A 21,368-nucleotide genomic window follows, 5' to 3' on the forward strand; every position below is an offset into this window, starting at 1 on the left:
AAAAATCATACAGAGATACCAACGGGTATCCGCGGAGATTCATACAAAAAACAAGATTTCTTGATAGTTGGACAAGACAAATGCAGCATCCTTGGACTCATTGTTTATCCCGCAGTTGTTTCTGCAGACAAGAATACAGAATTGACAGTTCTGGCAAGAGCGCTTCGTCCACTATTGACTGTGCCCGAAAATACTGTGGTTGCGAGAGCTTTCGCCTTGCCGCCACACGCCATAGGAGAAGTCATGTCAATCTTCGACGAAGAAGGGTTCTCTATGAAGGAGCATGTTGAGGTACATACTACATGAGTGAAGCACATAGGTTGAGATCGGCCCACACTCACGTGCCAATTGACATGTGGAGACAGGACGACAGCAATCAGAGGCATGCTCGACACAGGGGCAGATGTCACAGTAATATTGTACATCTTTTGGCCATGCAATTGGAGCTTGGTTGCGCCCTTGGGTTCTCTCTCAGGCATAGGGGGAGCATCTCTGTGTCTGCAGAGCGAGAATTCCATTGTTGTCACAGGACTAGGAGACAAGACGGCGATCATTCGTCGTTTGTCGTCCAGAAGCCAATCACAGTCTGGGGTCAAGACCTTTTGGCACAATGGGGCGCGAAGATCGAAGTGGATTTTTAGTAGGGGTCACTGCGGCACTCGCCACATTGCAGTTGACATGGAAAACAGACAATCCAGTTTGGGTGGATCAGTGGCCCTTTGAGCGGAAAAAGTTGAGTGCTTTGAAAAACCTGGTCCAAGAACAATTGCAGAAGGGACACATCAAGCTAATAGACAGTCCTTGGAACTCTCCAGTGTTTATCATCAAGACAAAGCTATCAGGCAAATGGAGGCTGTTACATGATCTCAGGAGGATCAATGAAGTCATGGAAGACATGAGACCACTTCAGCTGGGACTTCCATCTGTCTCGATGATTCCCAGAGATTGGCCGCTTGTGGTCATTGACCTCAAGGATTGTTTCTTCCGTGTTCCGCTCCATCCAGATGATGCTCCGAGATTTGCCTTTTCAGTTCCAAGTATCAACAAGGAAACATCTCTGCAGTGGTACCATTGGGTGGTCCTTCTTCAAGGACTCAAGAATTCTCCGACGATCTGTCAATGGTACGTGGCACGAGCTTTGGCACCAGCACGGAAGAAGTTTCCAAAGGTGAAGATCATTCATTACATGGATGATTTGCTCATTGCAGCATCAACACAACAGGAGCTGCAAGAAGCTCGTGACTGTGTGATCGCAGAAGTGCAAAAGGCAGGTCTGGAAATCAGCATTTCAAAGATTCAAGAGGTTGCGCCTTGGAAATATCTAGGGTGGAAGATTTCAGAGAAAACAATAAAACCTCAGAAAATGGAGGTCAGCACAGAGATCAGCAATTTGCATGATTTACAACAGCTATTGGGAGAGATCAACTGGATGAGGCTGGTTTTGGGAATCACAAACAGGGACATTCCAGCGTTGCTTGATCTTTTGAGAGCAGACACAGACATTCGATCTCCCAGGACACTCACGCAAGAAGCGAAGAAAGAGTTGGAGAAAGTCACAGATGTGATACAGAAAAGGCAGGCACATCGTTTTGTTCCAACGTTGCCTTTTCAGTTGGCAGTGCTGGGGAAGAAAACACAGTTCCATGGTTTGATCTTCCAATGGGATGAATCACAAAAAGACTCTAATAATCATAGAGTGGGTTTTTCTACCGTACAGGCCTTCAAAGACAATTCTCACAGATTTAGAGATGGCAGCACAAATCATCATAAAGGCGAGAACGAGGTTGCTGACAATGGCAGGACGGGAATTCTCAGTTATCAGATTACCTCTGAAGAAAGATTATTTCGATTGGGCGATGCAACAATCAAAAGAGTTGTTAATCGCCTTGTTAGCTTTTCCAGGAACTTGCACAATCCATTTTCCACAGCATAGAATACTGCAATCACAAATATGTTACAGAGCAAAACCAAGAATAAGTGAAGAACCTTTGGACGGGATCATAGTGTTCACTGATGGCTCAGGGAAGACACACAAGTCAGTGATCACGTGGAGGAACTCAACAACAGGGGATTGGGATTCAGATGTAAAGACGGTTCAGGGCTCTCCAAAATCGTGGAGTTGGCAGCCGTTGTCCGAGTGTTTCAGTTGTTCGAACAACCTCTCAATCTGGTCACAGATTCCGCATATGTTGCAGGTGTGGTCAAACGACTGGAAGGTTCGCTCTTGAAAGAAGTCAGTAATGAGGTTTTATACTCATATTTGGTGAGCTTGAAAACTTTGCTAGAGAGCAGGGAAAGAGAATATTTTATCACGCACATTAGAGCGCACACAACATTTCCAGGGTTTTAAGTGGAAGGGAATGCTCGGGCAGACAGCTTGACAATGACCATTTCGCAAACACTGCCAGACATTTTTGAGCAGGCAAGATTGAGTCACGCGTTCTTTCATCAGAATGCACAGGTGCTGATGGAATCCTTTCGTCTCACAAAGAGTCAGGCGAGGGAGATCATTAGTGCTTGTCCAGACTGTCAGCTTGTGCAGCCACCTTCTTCTACAGGAGCAGTCAATCCGCGGGGACTGCAAAGTCTTCAGTTGTGGCAAGCTGATGTCACAAAGTATCCATCTTGTGGGAGGCTCAAAAATGTTCATGTTTCAGTAGATACATTCTCAGGTGCAGTCTTGGCCTCAGCACATGCAGGGGAAACAGCGGACCATGCTTGTCGACATTTTCTGCAAGCATTCGCATCATTAGGTGTGCCTCAGGAGATAAAAACAGACAATGGTCCCAACATATACAGGCAGGGTGCTTGACAGATTCCTGAGAAGATGGGGTGTCAAACATATGTTTGGTATTCCACATTCGCCCACAGGTCAGGCGATCATTGAAAGAACACATCATACCCTGAAATCCCTTCTGGACAGACAAAGATGGGGTGAGCCAGAGGCAACTCCTCACATGAAATTAATTAAATAAGGCGTTGTATGTGTTGAATTTCCTAAATAGTTCATCCTCAGAACCTAATCTGCCAATCTTGAGGCATTTTTTAAACAGCACACAGGCAAAGCTAAGGGAAAATCCTTTAGTTTTGATCAGAAACCCAGAGACATGACAAATAGAGGGCCCTTTCAAACTAATCACTTGGGGCAAGGTTTCGCTTGTGTTTCCACAGATCGTGGTCTGAAGTGGGTTTCAGCGCGACACGTAAAGCCATTCCAAACGCGAGAACAGGAGAACGCTGATCCAAGAAACAAAGAGACGAGTACTCAGACAGAAGTCGAGGCTCAGACTGCAGAAGACAACTCAGAAGAGAAATAAAAAGAACTAAAGACTTTGGGGGTTTTCCCTTTGGGGTCTTGAGTTAAAAACATAACAATGGTTTTGCACAAAAGGGAAGTCATGAGTTTCATGATGCTTATGTGCATCATTTTTTCATTCATTGCAATAAGCAATGGGGCAAATTTACCTATTAATCAACCAAAACAAAATGTATGGGAGGCTTTAGCTCAAGCAGTGAATTTGGATAGTATTTGTCTGACACATTCGAGGCCAGGGAGACCATTTTCAGCATTCATGGTTGGATTGCCAGCGGACGAGTGGCCAATTCCAAGGCACTCCGCAGTTAACATCTCGCAGGTCAGTAAAGATCCTGTGAAGGAGTGGTGTGCTTGGACACATCTTCTTCCTGTGGCTTCCACAGAACCTCAGGAATTGGAGATTTTTGGGTCCATGACAATGGAACTCTGCATGCAGTTGGAAACTCCAAATGTCACAAAGGCAAACAAAACTATCGATGTAACTCCCAATCATGAATTCTATAAAAATGCATCAGCTTGGTGTAAACACACAGAGAAAACTGCCAGAGGATCAATCCAAGTCCCAGTGCAATTGCCACGGGGTTTGTTTCTAATTTGCGGGGACAGAATTTGGCACAGCATTCCTACTAATGCCAGGGGAGGTCCGTGCAGCATTGGGAAAATTTCAATGTTGTCGCCAGATTTGAAATCGCTAAGAGAGAAAAGGCACAAAGAAAAAAGATCATTGGAACATTATGCGGCAGATTGCAATGACGAAATATATACTTGGGACAAGGACATGAGAATTGCTAGAGCAATCTTCTCACCTCAAGCAGCATCGGGAGTGGCCTTGACTCAACTTGACCGCATGGGTTGTTCGTCGAGCAAACATGCTCAATCTGTCGCATTGAGCGACATGTTAAAAGACATCAGTAGTGTACAACAGGCTTCAAAACAGACTGGCGATCGATTATCTATTGCTCGCTCGTGGACATGGGTGTGAAGAATTTGAAGAGATGTGCTGCATGAATCTCTCAGACCATTCAAGATCAATTCATGAAAGTATTCAGAAAAAAAAGACAGCATAAATAAACTTGGCGAGATCACAGGATCTTGGATCGATGATCTGGTAGAATTTTTTGATATTTCTCCCATATAGAGCGGAATTTTAAAGATAGCATTATATGTCTTAATAATTCTCTTAGTCCTCATACTTGTTATCCTGTGCATCTTTTCATGTATGAGGCGTATCGTGAGTCAGGTAGCAAAAGAAGTGTTTTTAGTGCAAACAGAAGGGGGAGATGTGGGAACTCAGCATCATCATCATCAGGAATGATGATTCCTGATGTCCGGAGCTGCCGAGACAACCCTTGGGGGGCTCGGAAGTCCTGGAACGTTGCCAGAAGTGTTTGGTGGCTAGACTTTGATCCTGCACTGGACGCAACACCTGTATGAGGATGGGAGGATGACATGGGGATAAGTGGTGAAGGGATAGAATAATTATAGAGTGAAAACACAGGTTTTAGAATCTCGGTACAGGGGGGTCCTAGGAGACAAGATGGAGGAATTAGGGCGTGTCCTGTCCTTCTCCTTCTTCTTCCTCTTCTTCTTCTTCTTCTTCTTCTTCTTCTTGTCATCCATCTTTGATGGCGATGGTGGCACTTTGAGATTGGTTCTTACTGAATGTGCACTTGTCAAAAGGAGTGAAAGTTATTGGGAGAAAAAGGTAAATATCCTACACGTAGTTTTTGGTATAAAAATAACCGGCCGCCCTGAGGGAGGTCAGTGTGCTCATGGCTGGCTTGCTGTGCGGACCTCTGTGGGGCTGGGATAAAATATTGTAGATAAGAATTAATAAATAACTCTGAAGAACTGAAGAACCTGAAGACTCCTTTCGTCCTTTGGAGCGCGGGCTGCCCCAAGGCCATCCAGAGCCTTACCAGGACATTTGAACAGCCAAGACGGGACACTTCTGCATAGGGAGATTCTTCTCCTCTTGGATGTCTTCATTCCTCCTCTTTGCTGCCATGATGGTACTCTGAGCTCCAGGCAGCTCTGCTTGTGGCTCTGCCTTGATGTTCTGTACACACAAAAGCAGAGCAAGTGACTGAGAGCTGCCATCAGGCTCAGCTTTTCCCTCTTTTAGCCTCCAAATCACATTTATTCAGCCCCTTCTTTCTGCTTCCCTACCCAGCTGTTTCCACTGTAACCATCCTGTCCCAGGGCTGATCTCTGCAGATTCCAAGGCTCTGTGCTTCCAGTGCCTGTGGGACTCCTGGCCTCCTCAGTCCCAGGAGCTCTGGTTTATGCCCCTCTTCCTGCCCTTCCCTCTGTCCCCTGGCCAGTCAGGCTTACCTGGCCATTCTCCTGTGGCTCTTCCACCTGCTGCCTGCGCTGCTCTTCCTGCTCTTGGGCAGGGAACAGCTCTCCCTGAGTCTGGCATGGCATCTCAGATAAGGCAGTGTTCTCCTGCTCTTTCTCTAGAAGCACCTGCACAGAAAGCAAGAGAAGATGGGTTTCAACTTCCCATACGCCCTTTGTGGGCCAAGACTCAAAGGCTGCTGGGCTCACACGTTCCCAAAGCACTGTGCTGCTGCTCTCCTGGGTCGTTCTCTGCCCGTGGGGAGGCACAGATTCCAAAGTGACCCTGGCCCTACAATCAGGGGCCATCTGGGACTGAAGCTCCAACAGCCTCTCAGGCAGCTGACAGGGAAGGGGTGGCATTTCTCAAGGGTCTGGTGAGGGCCTCCCTCTGCTTCTGCCATGTCCTGTTTGTCTTTCAGTAGTGACTGACACCCCGCCCTGTCCCACAGCTCCATCCTGGCTCTGCAGGGGCTTCCTGGGTGAGCTCACTCCTTGTGAGAGACACTTCTGGAGTTCACATTCTCTTCAGGCCTGCACCAGCATTCCTCCTTCCTGACATCCACAATCTTGTTAGAAAACTGGGTCATTCAGGAGATGAGGATGCATGAAAAGATCTCTGATGGAAGTCAGAGAACCTCTATGGCCATCTCAGTATATGGAGGAGGACCAAGGTGTTTCTTCTCCCTCTTTTGTCAACTGAGAATTCTGACCAGCAGTAACAGAGTTTCTCATAAGGCCCCATTAACGAATGCACTCACACAACCCTGGGGATGCCAGTGAAGGAAACCATGTGTCATGTAATGCGTGTATGAGCAAAGTCACCAGACCCCAGCTACAGCATGGGATAGTTCCACTCCCTTAGGACATGCAAAAAATAAAAGAATAAAAAGAAGGCTTCAGGTCAGAAAAGGCTGGAGGAGGAAAACACGAGGGGAAAAAACAACCATCTCTGGAGGGGGAAACATCTCTGCCTGCTCACGTTCAGTCAGTGGAACTTGTCTCTACTCCTCTCCTGAAGGGATGCCTTTAGGTGAGCTTTGCATCTTCCACTGCTTTGGAGCAGACCCAGGAAGATTCAAATAGACAGATAGACAGATCTCACTTTTATAATCTCTCTTTACTGTGCTGTGGTATTTACATTCTTTGAACAGAGAGAGATATAATTCTCTCTCCTAGGTTTTATTTAAGGGAAGGTAGTGAGAAACTTAGAGAAGAAGAGAAAACAATTATTATCTCTACTGGCTGTTCTTTTTGTTTAGTACATGTAGAATGTATTATAGTGATTGTTTACTGAAAGTGATTTGTTAATTGGATTTTAGTGATAGTTGTTTAGCTTGATTAGCTAATTAGATAAAAGCTGTGTTGTGACTTTCTGGAGACAGTCACGAGTTTTTCTTTAGTAGCTTTTTAGTATAGTATCCCTTTAGTATAGTTTTAATATAGTACTAAGTGTAATATAGCATAGCCTAAGAAAGCATTTGTTTAACCTTCTAAATCATAGAGTCAAAGCACATTATTCCCCATGGGGGGGTCACCCTGAATCAATACTGTCCTTTCTGTCGCTACACACATCAGCACTCGGTAGCAGTGCCCCGATCAGCAGCCATCCTGAACTTGCTCTCCTGTTGCTTCAGTAACCCACACTCTTGGGGAATCTGGAGCGTGTGGGTCCCTATGGAATGCAACCAGACCCAGAGCATTGCACTGGGAACTGCACTCTTTGTACATCTGTGCTCAGGCAAGTTCTTCTCTTGGACTCGACCACACTGATGGGGCTAAAGAGGCTGGAGTCAGAAATGCAGCCCAGCCCCTCCAGCTCCTCTAATCTCTGAGCAACAGCTGGAATGCAAGGGCATTGATTTCCTGCTCAGTTCCCAAACACAACACACACTGATTCCCTGGGCTGCCAAAAGACACGGGAGCCATTAACCTGAAAGTGATGTGTTTCTGCCAGTGCTGGAAAAGGGCAGGAAAGATTGAGAAAAAGATCCCTTGCTCCCTGGAGAAGGAGAAATTACACAAGGCTTCTCCTTCTAGCAAGCAAACAAACAATTAACCAACAAAATATGAAAGTGTTACCCACTCCAGTGTCTAAAGCACTTGGATGCAGTGAAGGGATGTTTGGCAGGGAAACAGCCCTTGTGCTGAGCATTGGCTCTATGGATCTAAGGAAGGGATCTATGGAAGTCTGTCTGAAGGTCCCTCATGAGCCCCCATTGTCCAGGCTAAAGCTCCCTCAGCCCCTCCTCCCTGGCCTTGTGCTGCACCCCTTGCCCAGCTCCCCTGTCCTTCTGTGCACACGCTGCAGCCCCTCCATGACTTTCTGCTTCCCAGGGCCCACAGCTGCACACAGCACTCCAGCTGTGGCTGCAGCGCTGCCCAGCACAGGCCACGCTCACTGCCCTGCTCCTGCTGCCCCACTGCTGCTGGCACAGCCACCGTGCCCTTGGCCTTCTTGGCCCCCTGGCCCCACGCTGCCTCATCTTCAGCTGCTCAGGGCTGCCAGCCCTGCGTCCTTAGGGCCCACGCAGCTCCCCAGCCACAAAGGTGCCCATTGCACTTCAGATACAGCAGGCACCATTGCAAGGTGTACATCCTGGGTTTAGCATTACAGGACAGCAGTCAAGGACTTGCAGCTTTGCTCCCATTCTAGGCTCCAATGCAATTTTCAAAGCAAACTACACAATAGAAGGTATCAACAGACACATGCAGTGTCTGGTTTTTGCCTCAGAAGAAAGATTCAGAACTACTCCCTTTGTTTCTTTTGCCACACTAGACAAGAATGGTCCCCCACAGCTTCATGGACAACACAGTCATCTCCTTGCAGCTTATCAAAGACCAAGAAACAGGCAGACTCAGAGCACCTATCTGCTCTGCTACCGGCTGCTCTGCCTGAAGGGGCAAAAGAGCAACCTGGCAACAAAGGCAGCAAAATCCCTGACTTCAAGCAGCAACTCTACATCCCCAGTGTGTGTCTGAAATACTCCCAAGTAAGCACATCCAAGAAGTTTGTGGGGACAAAGCACCACCAAGAGCTTTTGTGGTCAGATCAACATTTTTTTGTGCCTGCAGCAACTTGGCCAATCTGTGCAGGGGGACAGGTCTCTCCACGCCACAGTGTCCCCTGGGTATCCAACAAGGCTGAGCACAGTGTCTTTGACATGCTCCCTGCTCTGGGATCAGGGAGCCTTTGTGCTTCAGGCTGGCCCCTATCAAAATGCCAGGAAGCTGGTGCCTAAACGTGACAGACCAAAGCCCATTGTCCAGCTGTCACAGGCTGGGGGCAATCACCAGGCCCTGGCAGGACTCCAGCACTCAGCATCCTCAGCCAGCAACAGCAAGTGCTGGCTGGTCAGAAACTTGCAGCTCTGCCCTGCACTAAAGGCAGCAGCACACACAGCTGGCACTTAGTGGCTCAGAATGTTCAGGCTATGGTGTGAGCACTGATGGAGGCTGGCGCTCATCCACCTCATCTGCCTCCTCTTCGGCCTCCTCTCCATGAGCAGAGGGAGCCAGAGGAGAGACTGCTGTTGGTTCTGTGATCTGCGGACAGACAGCAGTGTGAGGAACACAAAGTTACCTATAATTTATAACCTTATTTCTATTCAGCACTTTATTCTATTCAGCTTTATTTCTACAACCAACTCTGCTAAGGACAAATCATAAACTTTGGTAACAATGGGATTCTAAGTCACTGCGACTAAATTTGAATGGGTTAATTCAACAGAATTGCTAATAGTTCTGAAGTAGACATTAAGCCCTGGCTACTATCAAGAAGCAACATTCTCTCTGCAAAATGAGCTTTTCACTCCTTGAAAGTTCTGAAATGGAAAATTAGGAAATAGCCAGTGATGCCTTTGTTATTGCTGCTGCAGACATGGAAATGGATTTTCTTTCAGCCTGCCCAGCTGGCCCTCTACACTCTAGTGCCACAGGCCAAGCTCACAGCTTGCTCTACAATTCCTAAGCACCAGGAACATGAAATATTCCTTTCCCATTCACCTCAGGATCACCACCTCTGAATACACGCTTCAGGTGACCTGGAGTGGGCAAGGGAAAATGAACAAGTGCTGTGAGAAAACTGCCTGGGCTGCTGAATCCAACAGAAGAGGTCAACCCAAACAGAGAGTATTTTTCTTTATCAACATCCCTCCACATGACATGGTTATTTCACACCACCAGCAAGAGATCAGGACAATAATCTTGGTTGTGCCTACATTTTGGCCTGTCTAGTCAGTAAATGAATACAAACATGATCAAAAAAATGCAAATTGTTCTTCAACACTCAATGCTTCTGTTCTGTCCAACAGACAAAGCAGCTTTTGTTCTCTTGTCTTTCAGGTACTTTCTTCAAAAAAGAAGTTGCATGCACTAATTCCCATTAAGTTGCTGAAAACAGTCACCCAGAAAAGCTTCCCCAAATCCCCCTGAGCTGTGGCAGTTCCATTGTGAAACAGCACAGCAGCAGCTCCAGGCTCAGGAGCAGACACTCACTGCTTTGGCGGTTGCACTTCACTGCAAAGGGAATCACTCTTTTAGCACTCAGTCAAGGGTCAAAACGGACAGTCAAATCCTTTCATTACAAAATTTGGAATAAAAGAAGCTTTCCCTGAGTTCTGGGGAGAACTACAAAGTCTTTAGAAGGCCTTCTGAGAAGGCCTCCCAGTCTGCATTTGGGAAGATGTCCTGCTTGTCCCAGCAAACTGAGGAAATGACAGACTCTGCTGCCACAGACTCTCCCGTGGAGGGAACAGAAGCCCTGCAGGTTCCCCTGCAAATGCTGCCCCTGTGGCTACGGACACCCCCTTTCAGCTGAACCTCTTGACAGGAGCTTTACCAAACCAGAGGCATCCTAATGCTCTTTCTCTTTCAAAATCAACTCAGTCACTATGAAAGAGCAAGAAGACATGCAAAAGCCAGATTAGGTTACACCCTAGCCTAAATAGAGTTGAAACCTCTACTTACTTGCCAGGCTGGTAATGAAATAGGCGGAATACACAGTGCCATACATGGTGCAAACTGCAGCAGCGAGTTGCTCAATCGTTGTAGCACTGTGCTTCAAGTTTACTCCAACCAAGACTCCTGTCAGTGTGCAGCTACACACGGACAAAGGCCACAATCAGGAGGATGCTCCTGATCTGAGCAACCCCTAGGACTGCTCTGGCACTGAGGCCTTCCATGCACCAAGGCAACCTTCTGATGTCACCACGACGATGTGGCAACCATGCTCTGATATCACAAAGCAAAGTATGACAAAGCAAAGCATCACAAAGCATGTTAGTCTGTGAATTTATGCAAAGCAATAACCAGCCTTTCCTACAGCAAACACAAAATGGCCTTGGAAGTTCTCCTCTGACACAAAGCAGCACAAACTCCCCCCATGGGCCAAACCCTGCTGTTCAGGGATCCAAGAGGAACTCCAGGAGTGCCCCAAGCACCTACAGCCCTTACCCCAGCTGAGCACTCAGATGGGACAGAAGCAAAGGAAACCAGACCAAGAAAATGGCCCAAAGCCTTGTACAGAACCAGGAGAGAAAGCACTATTGGCATGGCAGCTGAAAAAATTCCTAACAAATCACCCCATATATCTGCATGTTTATAGGATGTTTCCATGGCTGCTGTGTATGTACATCTCTTCCTGTGCTCTTTCTTCCCCTTTGGCAGCAGTCGAACTGGTAGCATCTGCCCGCCAGCAGCAGCTGCTCCAAGCTGGGAACGCCACTGGCGCTGCTGATTTCCAGAGGCTTCTGTGTGCCAGGGGAAGCCAAGGCAGGAGCGGGTTGAACGGTGCTGGCGCTGCTGCTGCTCTGTGCCAGAGAGCCCCGGCTGGGCAGGGCACGGTGCCCACTGCACTGCGGGCTCCTTCTCCTGCCACAGCTGGGCACACCTGGCAACAAGGCATGACACCTTGTGGGCAAGCCAAGGGGTTTCTGGGGCTGCACTGCTCTGCACACACCCAGCACACCTGCAGCACAGAATCTTAACCCTCAAACAGGTAAACCAGAGGGAAACAGCTGGAAAAGATTTCATTTCAACCATTCTTTATGCTTCAATAGAAATTACCAAAATGAAAGTTACAGAGCAGGGCTGATCCACACTGCCAGCTCAGTGTGAGAAAAGAGGCATTACTTTATTTCAGTGCTGGGTGTGTGAGGAATCACTGCCCTGAAACATGCACACCCACGTGTTAGTATCCATAGAACTAAGACATTACTTTCATTACTTTTATTCATTACTTTGCTCAAACTCGTAGGCTAAATATTCTCACAAAGTATTTGACATGTTTAAATCACTTCCCCAGAATTACTGACATTTAGAGTAGGGGTCTCTTGAGGGTCTCTGCTGGTCATGTAGTGAACATCCTATTCCTCAAATTCTCCTTCCATGGTTAGGAGCCTTCTTCTCCTTGAATGCATTGCAGCTACCTCCTCAGTAGGCCCACTGTCTTTATTCTCAATGCTAAGAAATCCACTTGCACACATTAACCACTGGTGTGAGGGAAGGTACGACTAAGCACTGCCTGGTAAAGATTAACAAATTCACAATTTCTTGCAGGTCACCACTTCCCCAACGTCTCTCATTCCTTCTCTGGGAATCAAACACAAACATTTTGTGATCCCTGAGCCCAAGGCCGCCTCCAGCCCTCCTGTCACCCAGCAGCCCTTCTCTCCTCACAAACAGCAGGCCCAGCAGTGCCTTCCCTCACTGGCTCAGTCACAGCTGTGTCAGGAGTTCTCTGTCACACACTGCAGGACCATCCTGGACTGTTTGCTCTCCGCTGCACTCTGTTGCCAGCAGACATCCCCACCCTGTTCCGTGCCCCTTGCAGAACCCTGCACCTGCTGTCCATGGGCACCTGGAAGGGGAGGCACTCACGGCAGAGATGCACCAGCTGCCCTGGGCAGGAACCAAAACCCTCTGGCGGCACAGCTGCTGGCCTGGGTCTGGCACAGCTCTGCACACCCCACTCCTCACGGGCCTTGGGCTGGAAATGCAATTGCACTTTCTGCCTCATGGAGAAACTCCAGGGCTGCACAAACAACGGCCAGCAGGCCACATCCCAAAGGCCCTGCAGCGTGGAGCTGAGAAGAAAGAAGGCCCTTCCCCAATTCCTAACCATACCAAAACCACCATAATGGGGACTTTTAATCTTCTGAATGTAGAGTTGATTCACAGGGTGACAAGGGAAACTTCCAATGGAGCTGAAGTTTGGTAGAGTTTATATTCTGAGTCCTACTCAGACCGTTGATTTGAAAATCTATTTGCAAATATTTTTTAAAAGGCTGTGCAGTCATATGGTTTTGTTCTAATACCAAAATGGCTAGATGAAATGTACTGGCATTTTAATTGCATCCAAACTGATTCGTCTGTAAAAGCTTTCCTGCAGAATAGCCACTAAACAAGAAATGAAAATCTGTGGACTGTTGACTTTGCAAATTTCTACTAAACTTATCAGATAATGAGGCATTTTTAGGTAGATCATAAAGCAAATTAATTCCTATGGATAACTTCATTTGGATAAACTTGCTGATTTCAAATTAAAACTGCCTGCACATACTAAGTGAAAATCTGAATACTCACTTCTATGAGCTCTGAATTATTAGGTAGTCATTGTTCGCCATATTAACAAAAATTAACATTCTGGCTATTTTGTTTACTTACAGTCAGCTCTTCAACACTCTTTGTAACATCAGAAAGAGAGTTTGTAGCAATGTGAACCATGAATTGGTGGAGCATTGCAGAAGGCTCCTATGCCAGCACTAAACGTTCCCATTTACCATGGCATCATTTCTTGCCTTTAATTCCAAGCTACAGCTCAGTTCCTGCAGTACAGATTCACACTTGTAGTCTGTATTTGCAGCTGGTTCTTACTTTCCTGTCCAGAAAATAATGTTTGGATCTCAAATCAAAATAAAACCAGGACAGAGTCAGGTTCTGGATAGGCATAGCAAGAACTAAGAGATGTTTTTGCAAATAGGTTGAAAAGCAGTTTGTAGATGCTGCAAAAACGGCAGATTAAAAACTTGAACTCTAACTTGCAAGATGAGGTTTGCCTGTTCTTTCTGGACTGACTTCTTGAGGCCACACACTGAACCTAATCAGTAAGAAAATCAAAACCACAGGAGTAGTTTGGGGAATATTGTAAATTATGATGCTTTTTGCCTAAAAGTTCTGGCCATCATCCGATTGGAGTAATTAGAGGAGATCGAAGCCATCATACTGTGCCTGTGCACACAATTCCTTCCCAGGAGTAATCCATGAAGCAACGCTGACAAACCCACACCAGCAGCTGCTGCCACACAGCCATGAAGCAGAGAATATGTATTTATGCTACACTTGGACAGCTGAAGATGCTTCTGCTGAGCTAATTTTAGTGACTGCCCACCACAGATGAGACCTTGTGGTCAGTCTCCAACAAGTCAGGGCAGTTAATATTCTGCCTAAATGAAGTAAGTCTAGCAATACATAGACCATGGAGCCTGAGGAAAGCCAGCAGCTGTGGGAGATTTAATTTGTTTCCGTATCTTTCTTTTTACTAATTTATTGCAGTCAATTATTTAAAGAATGGAAACTTTTGGCATACCATTGGCTGGAAGGTTGGTCAATCTTCCATTCATGACTCCTCTGAAAGCATCACCCCAGTGTTTTTATCAATAGCTCTCCCATCATCATGGCTCACACAGCATTTCCTGCAGCTCTTGCTGGAGTCAGGGAAAGGCACCAGGAGAAGGGGAGAAAGCTGTGTGCAGAGACTGTGTCAGCTGAAGAGACATTTGTTTCCTCTGATTTGACTGAATGGCTGCAGGAACCTTGCTGGCCCTGCTGGCGGGGTGGCCTTTGGCAGGGCTGGGCAGAGTCTGGGGCCCAGGATCCCTCCTCTCGGTGGGACACCAGGGTGAGCAGCCCCTGTCCCAGGCAGGAGCAGAGGTTCTGTGGCTCTGCCCTGGGCACAGGGACCTGCCACTGCCATGAGCTCCGGCCGCGGCTCCTCTGGGGCAGCTCCTGCTCTGCAGTGATGATGGGCGCAGCTGGGGGTGGCTGCAATGGAGGGGGGCTTCCAGTGGGCTCTGTTGGTCTGCCACACTGGAGCCAGCAGAGCTTCTGGAAGGAGTCTCCTCTTGTGAGCTGCTGGAGCTGGCACTGGCCAGAGCCGCTGTGTTCACCCTGACAGGCCCAGAGCACAGCAGCCTCTGGGCCTCCTTGCTGCACGATGGCAGTGAGGAGGCTGTGGACCAGAGGTTCAGTAGGTGTGACTCAGTTTCCTGATAAACTGTGCTAAGAAAACCCTGCATCCCTCCTGCCAGATCCAAGACACTCCAAGAAATCTGTTGGCACATTGGGAACTCAGAATTGTTTCCATTTTGAACAATTGTCTTATGAGTGCTTTTGATTGTTTTTGTCATTTTGTGTTGATTCAGCTGATCCTTCAGAGAAGCTTTCCTAATAATATAAAACACGGGGAATTGTGGAGACCCTGAGGGGGCATTCCCTGGACTAGGGAGACACAAGAAGTTTCTCTCAAAAGCTGTTAGACCCCATTGGCTCCTTCCCCTGTTCCTGTGTCTGTTCCTGTGTTCCTGAGCCACATCTTCCCTATTCCCTGATTGCCCCCCTTATCTTTGTACTGCCCCGAGATCAGGGTCAGCCCCCGGGCCCCTGTGGAGACAAAGTGAGACCCTCTGTGTGTGGGTGCTGGGACCTGAACATTTCCCTGCACGGCTGAATAAAACATCTGTGGAGATCATGCAAAGGTCCTTTTTGCTTCTTTATCCTGGACTATGCTAGCAGCAATTCAGACTGCTGCAGAGGAGAAGCTGCAGTACTGGCACCAAGATTTTGGCAACTTGACCATAGGCACAGAGGGCGTGCAGGATGCTGCTCTATGAATTCCTTAACCAGCCATCTCTGGTGTGGGCATATTCCCTCCAGCTTTTGCTGCAGCCAGGGCCACCTTTGGTCCAGCAGATGACATTTTTATTTGAAAAATTCAGCCCACTCCTTGGGCAGGAGGCCATCCACAGGCTCTGGTCCTGCAGCCCCCTGCTCAGCTGGGGACAGTGTTCCCTGTGGGGAAGATGGAGCAGCCATCACAGGGTCTGGGGGGCTGCTTTCAGCAAGGTGGCCAGGCTCTCTCCCTGCTGGTCTCCAGCAATTGTTTGGGGGAGCTGATGGCAAATTGTATGTAGTCCTGTTCATCCTACTCAGAAAACCTGACAGCTTCTATCATTCTTCTGCAGAGTGGGCACGCTGGATTTCTCTTTGCCCACTGCAGGATGCAGCTCAGGCAGAACTGGTGGTGACAGGGCAGAGAAAACTCACATCCTTCTTATTGACCTGGCAGATGGGGCAGCTCCATTGTGTCCCCATGGCCATGTCTGTCTGTCCCAGCAGCAGGGAAGAGCTGAGGACCATGAGCTGCTCTTATTTGCAATCTTGCTTGGCCAGAGCCCAAGCTCCAGCCAGAGTGGTCCAGGCTCTGTCAGTGCCCAAACATAAGCAGGAAGGGATGTTGTATCACAATCCATTCCTTGGTGAAGGAGGTCCATAGCAGCCTCAAGAGGCACCTCAGACACTCAAAAGTCAAGGCAGTAACATATGGACAGGACACAGATGGCAGTTCATGGCTGGGAGAGCATTCGTAGACAGATCCAAGGACAAATTTCCCAGGAACTCTCCACAGCTCTGGGATCTGCCCATCAGCTCTGTCAGAAGCTTCACCAGAACAACCAAAGTCCTAAAAAGAAGCTTCCAGACATTTTTCCTACCATCCTGCCTGAGCAGCCAGGTTGCTTGCTGCAAAACACTCTTTTTCTCCTCTTTCCCAATGCCCTGTGGACACTTGCAGACAAAAAAAAAAAACCTCCTGGCCCTCTGTGTGATGTGATGAGATAATACAGTTTTTATATTTCCATGCTGGGATGAAAGAAAGCTGTGCTGTGGGTCAGGAGAGGCCAGGACCCACTTGGCCTTCCTGCAGGCCGAGGTGGTGCCAGCAGACATCCTGCTGCTTTTTTGGGGAATGTGTGAGGGGGAGTGGAGTTGGTGACAGAGAGCCTGAGATCGTAGAGTGGAAACTCAGCTCCAGAGAGGCAGTGCAGACTCTCCCTGCTGAATGCCTGCTGGGGCTGGCAAAGAAGGAAAATGCCCCAATAACAGCCCAGTGGCACTGTGTCTCAGGGACAGGTACAGGGAGGTGACAACAAACAGCAGCATGGCCCGGTCTCACAGCTTCTAGGAAGCAGTGACAGAGGGGCCTCATGTGCCAGAGGTTTCAGAAAGGCTGTCTTCTCAAATGGCCACTCTGAAACCCTCTCTTTGCCTCTTGGGTTTGTGAATGCTTTTGACAGCCACAGCATCCTGGGGCAACGCCTTCCACGATTTCATTAAGCACTCCTTGAAAAGCTTCTCCCATTGTTCAACTGAGCTGCCAGCCTGGTCATTTCAGAGGGTGCTGCCTTGGTGGAGAGAAAAATCAATCTTCTGCCTTCCAGGGAGCTGAAGGAGAAGGGACTCTTCACCATCAAACACCTGGCTGGGTCCCATTCAGAGGTCCTGCTTTGTAGACTTGGTGAGGTTTGCTTGGCAGTTACCAGCGAGGTGAGAACATTGTTCTGAATTGTCCCCCATACTTCATACACGGTGTGTAGAGTAGGTATGTGCTTGTTCATCTCCATGTGTGCTCAGGGTTTGCCTTCATTTCTGCCTGAGATTTCCTATGTCTCTCAGCTGTCTGTAGGATCTGTGGGTACATGCAGCTGTATTTACTGGCAGGTCGGGTATCTGACACTCATGTCTGAGTGTGGTGCCTTGATAATGCAATGTGCAAATGCAGAAACTGAGACACTGATGACGTTATTTGCCAGAGTCCCAGTCTCTGCCAAAGCTGTAATTCAACACTGCAAATTATTCTGTAGACCTGAGCATGTGTTTTCTGTTTCCTGGCATAGTGCTTCACCTGCTAGTGTTGATTTTTTGAGCAGGAGCACCTGACTCTTTTACCTTTATCACTTGTGCCTTTATGATTTGAAAGCAGCTCTTGCTTTAATTTTCTAGTAAAAGGGCCTAAAATCAAAGCTGTGGACATTTTAGAAGGGTTAAGTAGAACACTTAATGAAATTTTTATTTTAGGCCTGCAGTGAGAAGGTCTGAGGCCAGAAATTGGTGCCAGAGTAAGTGCCTTTCTGTGCTTGTGCTCTCCTGCTCTTCCTGTCCTTGTATGTTCCCTTGGACACAGTGGGATGTGTTGTCATTTCCTGGGACTTCTGTTGAAGGCAACTGGTTTTCTTTTCAAGGTGATTCCTATGTTTCCCCTCATAACTTCCCCAGGTGACCAACCTCTATTCCAAGGTTTCCTGCTCTGCCATTGGCACTCTGGGAGAGCTCTTTGTGACCTTGAAGAAGGACATGGACTCTGAGGTGGATGAGGTTGCTCAGGTCCTTCCCCAGATGGTGTCCAGCTCCCCAGAATTTGTTCAGAAAGCAGCCAGTCAGAGCCTGGGAATCATGGTGGAGAATGTGACTCCTGCACGAGCAATGACTGCTCTCATGGACATGGGAGTCAAGTAGGTTCTTCTTCTTTTAGTGTTATTCTTCACCTTCATGTGTGTGGGAGGGAGAAGGGATGAGACAGAGAATGGGAATGGTGGGAGGGAAGGGTCCTGTATCCTGCATCTTCTGTGGACTCAGTGACTTGATTCTCCAACCAACCTCACTTCTTCCCTCTTGTCACCTATTTCTGCCCTCCTGCAGCCCATTAGTTCTCAGAATCACAGAACTGTAGAACATGGGGAGTTGGATGGGCCCATCAGGACCATCGAGTCCAGCTCCTGGCCTTGTCCAGAACAGCCCAAGGGTCACACCAAGTGCCTGAGATTGTTGTCCAAATACTCCTTCAACCCTGTCAGGCTTGGTGCTGTGACCACTGCCCTGGGGAGCCTGTTCCAGTGCCCAACCACCCTCTGGGTGAAAAACCCTTTCTCCTGATATCCAAACTAAAGCTCCTCTGACTCAGCTTCCTGCTGCTTCCTGGAGTTCTCTCAGTCTGTCAGATTTTCCTAGATGTGGTGACTGATGGGAAAGGGAAGGTGCCTGCAAAGGCCAAGGACAGAGCCTTATGCTTTTGTGGGTAGAGGGACAATTGTGAATGCAGCTGTGAGCAGTGTTTGGTATTTCACAGTGGTAACCACAGAGGCCCTGGGAAAACCATGTCTCCTCATGATGCCATTGACTTGAGAAATGAGGAGGCTCCTTGCTGGGGCGTGGAGCACATGGGGGACAATCTGCTGGGTGTGGCACAGCCTGCACAGCAGGTGCAGTTCCTGCCAAAGGAGCCCTGTATGACTGTGCTGGCCTTAGAGCTCTACTTTCTATTCAAAGTGATGTTTCATGTTAGCCTTGAGATGATGAATCACTTTACAGGCACCTTCACAGGCTGACTGCCATGGGACAGTTGAAGCAAATGCTGCCTTAAATGTTGGTGCTGGGCCGGATAGTTCCCAAGAGACACTCTCTGGAACAGGACAGCCTGGCTAAACTGCCTGCCACCCTTTCCTCAGCTTTGGAATGGAGTAAAACATTCAGATGGATCCGTTGCCAAGCCCCACAGAAGAAACAGGCTGCATTGCTGGATATTCTGCAGCTTCACGGCCCACAACATGTTTTCCCTGCATTTGTTGTTTCCCAAAGTTCTGCAGATTTGGGGATACATGGGTGAAAAGAGCCTCAATCCTGCTGCAGGTCTCTGTTGTGTGCATCTGCCCCTGCTCTCTCCATTGCCCTTCCTACTCATGGCATGGGGGGCCTGAAGCAGCTCCAGATGGAGGACGAGGTGAAGGCAATCACAGCTCAGCCTCACACAGAGGTGTGGCGGGAGCTGGGCCAATCTCTGCTGGGAGGAAGGGTCTTGTGGCAGCCCAGAGAGGCTGTGCACATTGCCAGGGAACAGCTGTGCCCTGCACGTGCCCCTGCAATGAGCTGTGCTTCTGCCAGTGCCCCTGGAGCTGCGGGGCTGCTGAGCTGTGGGGCAGGCAGAGGAGCAGGAGGGTGCATGTGCAGCTGAGCCATTCCTGGAGAGCACAGGGCTCTGGGCTCCCTGCTGTCCCAGGGCAGCCCAGAGGCCAGGCTGTGCCTGTGCCAGCTGTGGGCAAGTGGCTCAGGGTTGTGCCCCGGCCTGCCTCAGTGTCTGCCAGCATGAGCATGTTTCCCTGTGCAGCTGTGTAGACATTTCCAGGAAATGTGTCCCATGAAATATGGAGCTTCAGCTGCTTTAGGTTTGCATGGTGGCCTCTGTTAAACTTTGTGTCTCCATTTTGAAGATCTGACTGGTTACTGTCTTACCGAGAAGTTTTCTCTGGACACTTCCAATGTTCCCTCACCCACAAAGTCCTCGCATCCCATCCAGAAGAGCTCTCTGTCCTCCAAGCTCAGGAAGAAGCTGCCGCCTGTATGGAGAGTGTTTGAAGAATAAGATTGATGTGTTAGGCTTGATAGTTACAGATTGTCATGGTTTGGGCCTGGCACAGAGCCAGTGCCCCCATGAGAATACCCTCTCCCTGGTGTCGGCTGTGAGATGTGACCAGGAATAAGCAAAACAGGCTCTAGCTTAAACATAAAGAAAACTTTATTACCTAAAATACAGGAAAAATAGGAAAAACTATAAGGAAAAAAAAAATTGAAAACCTTACAAAAAACACTTTCCTCCTCCTCACAACCAGAATTTCCCAATCCGATACATTCTCCCAAATCACCAACTGCCCAGCCTGGCACCACACTTTAGAATACTCAAACTTCAGTTCATCAAGAGGAGATGAGTCCTTCTCGCACCATAGGCTTCCCCTGGAAACACGCTGAAACCTCGTGTGCTTCCAAGTCACTCAGCACTGCCCGGAAAGTCCTTTTGCGGCTTGTGACATCGTCCCTCTGTGCCCAGTGCTCTCACCACTGTGCATGGACCAGAGCTGCTTTTAGGGTTGTCTTTTAAGGATGCCTTGTCTCACTCCAAAAAGGCACAGTCTCTGCTTTGGGACATCTGTCCCCCCCATATTTTTCCAACCCCCTGGGGCCGAGGGGTCCCCACGATGAACCCTCCTGGTTCCGAGGCACTGCTTCCCCCCAAGTGCAGTCTCCGTGTCACAGGAACACACTGAGTCCATGGCCACACAAGAAAAGTCCAGCCAAAATGCCAATCCAATCATCTCTCCCCACTCCGTCATCTCCACATCCTTTGGGCCAGGTCCTTGTCTCATCTCATCTCCTATCTCCCTTCTTATTCAGCTCCGAGGAGGATCAGCATTTTTTTCAAGGTCCCAGTCATGTAAGCAAAAGGGTTAAAAGTTTCAGTCTCTGTCTGTCCTGGGGCTCCGGCACATCCCACACTCGCTGCGGCTGCGGCCGGGCACCTCCTCCCTCGCTGCATTCACCCCCCCTTTCTCCTCCTGGGCTGGCTGCTATCACATTCGTCGTCGCCGGCTCTTCTCTCTCTCTCTCTCCTGGGGGGAGAATGGCTGCCCCATGGCTGTCTCTTGGGGCTGCTCCTCCACCCTTCCATCCTCAAGGGCCTCCTCACCCCCCATCTCTGTCCAGGCCCGGGGCTACCGCATGGCTGCCCCTCCCCCGCCCAGCAGCAGCGGCTGCACAGGGGAGGGAGATCTGACCTCCTTCCCTCGAAGTCCCAAAAGAGCCTCCCAGGGCCGAAGCTCTGCTTTTAACC

General features: G+C 48.6%; 1 pseudogene; it reads left to right on the forward strand.

Moving 5' to 3' along the window:
• Positions 1-243: 243 nt before the first annotated feature.
• Positions 244-21,368, forward strand: part of LOC141726551 (serine/threonine-protein kinase pim-1-like) — a 30,703-nt pseudogene continuing 9,578 nt past the window's right edge.

The sequence above is a fragment of the Zonotrichia albicollis genome, chromosome 36 (assembly GCF_047830755.1).
Source record: "Zonotrichia albicollis isolate bZonAlb1 chromosome 36, bZonAlb1.hap1, whole genome shotgun sequence".
NCBI classification, from domain to species: domain Eukaryota; kingdom Metazoa; phylum Chordata; class Aves; order Passeriformes; family Passerellidae; genus Zonotrichia; species Zonotrichia albicollis.